Here is a 2047-nt window from a genome sequence, read left to right on the forward strand (position 1 = left end):
GCCCCGGGGACGCTGTCCCCTTCTCCCGGGGCAGAGCGGAGGGGAAGGGGCTGGTTTCCAAACCAGGGGGGCTTCGGTGCACGTTGCTCAACTGGCGCCGACCCGGCGGCGACAGCTCTCCCTGCCCTCGGCCGGCACACAAGGGCTAAATTCGGGAGGAACAAAGCCTTATCCCTTGTCGGGCGCTTCGCCGGCGGCGTCCCCGCGTCCCTTCCCGACGGGGGGATGCCACCGTGCCGGCGCCGGTTTGGCCGTGGGAGGTTTTTTTCAGCTCCTGCACGAAACGGAGCAATTCTGAGCTGCAAAAACAGAGCAAATGGTGACACTTGAATGGGTTAAAGCCTTTATTTTCCCCCCTTTTTATTTTCAACGGACTCCCCAGCTCTGTGTCCCGGCCCTCGGCCACCGCAGCCAGGTCAGGACCCGCTCACGCCAGGACTCAGCTCGTTAGGCGACTCGTTAGGCAAGCCCGGAGGCTCCGTCAACCGACAGAATGAATCCTAAGACGCTGGTTAGGATGGGTGCTTTCACAATAAGCAAAGAGCTAATAGGATTTATTCTATTTTTACAAAGATAACTATGCTGTTAATAGTGCAATGAAAGCGCATTTCTGCCTTTTATTATTATTTTTTGGTTGGTTTAACGTACTCACCGACACTAACACTGGTTCCACGCTGGCTCCTGCTCGATTCGTCGCTGTGTAAGAAACCAAACAGCCCGTCTCCTCTCTGGTGCTACCGAGCTGCTGCGGGAGCCGTGTTGCTACCGCGCCGCCGAAATCCAGGCGTCCCCCGGCTCCTCGTCTTATTTAAACAGTGACTCTGCGACTCCTAAACCTCCCCGTCTCACACTGTCTACAGGTGGCTTTTTATTTTTAATTTTCCAGTGTGAATCCAAAGCTTGTCCTCTGCATATTTTTATTCCCCCCAGCCTTTTATGTTCTTTTCATGGTGATAATGCTGTATTTAAAGAGAATATTTAAGTGTAAAAATAAAAGAAATGCTCAAACTTGCATAGCAAGTTGTGTCTTAAAGGTTAAACCCACCCCCGTGAATTCCTCTTGGGGGGCGGGAGGTGTCTCGAATTCCTGCAAAAATCGTGAGGGCAGGGGGTTAGGGGAAGGGTTTTCTTCTGCAAGAGGTGAGGGAGGAGCTCGGAGCTGGCCTGGTGCACGAGTGGGTGATTTCTACCCCTCCTTTATACCCCAATAAAGGGGTATAAAGCTTAATAAGCTTAAAAAAGGAAATTTTCCAGGTGTTAGCGTGCCCCATCCACGGATGGATGAGCCGGTGTTGGGACACGGAGTATTTCACGGCGCGAGAGGGAGGTGGGGCCTCCAGAGAGACGCTCGAGACGCTCGCTTGCTTTTGTCTTTAATAAAACACTTAAAGTTGGGTTGAATTCACTCAACAGCTGGGCGCTTGTCATGCAGTGACGGGGCGAGGTGAGACACGGTGGGTTTTGACCCCTTAACGCAGCTGCGGCGAGGAGCCGCCACTAAAGCCCCCGAAGCCGCCTCTGCCAAGCAGAAAGCACTGGGGCTAAGATCTCATTAGGCAGAACTTGACGAACGCAGCCCATGGCCTCCGCTGAAGGCGTCGGTGCAGTTCAGCGCTGCCTCTCTAACCCCATTTCTGTCGGCAACGGCGTTTCCAGCCCCGGCGTCCTCCCTCCAGCAGCCAGCGCCGGCGGCGAGGGCTCCCCGGACGAGGGACCGTGACGGGGGTGCTCCGGGAGGCAGCCGCAGCCGAACAAAAGCACAAGAACCCCCCCAAAGGCTCCAGGTAAGGTCGCACGGGGATTTGGGGTCTTTTCTTAACCCCTCAGGGAGATTTTTACATTTAAGACTGCTCAGTGGAGTAAAGAAACTAAGTAAAACCCTCCGTGCGAGGCACAGAGCAGCAAAACCCAAGCTGAACGGAGCCCGCTACTACTAAGGGAGGTGTCCACAGGCAGCGGAGACGCTCGTTCTCCCCTCCCGTGGTTAAAGTGACGCAGTTTAAGAGCTCTAACAGCGAAGCCGCATGACCCCGAAGTCGCCGGCGGG

Source organism: Fulmarus glacialis, unplaced genomic scaffold (assembly GCF_000690835.1).
Source record: "Fulmarus glacialis isolate BGI_N327 unplaced genomic scaffold, ASM69083v1 scaffold23340, whole genome shotgun sequence".
In the NCBI taxonomy this organism is placed as follows: Eukaryota; Metazoa; Chordata; class Aves; order Procellariiformes; family Procellariidae; genus Fulmarus; species Fulmarus glacialis.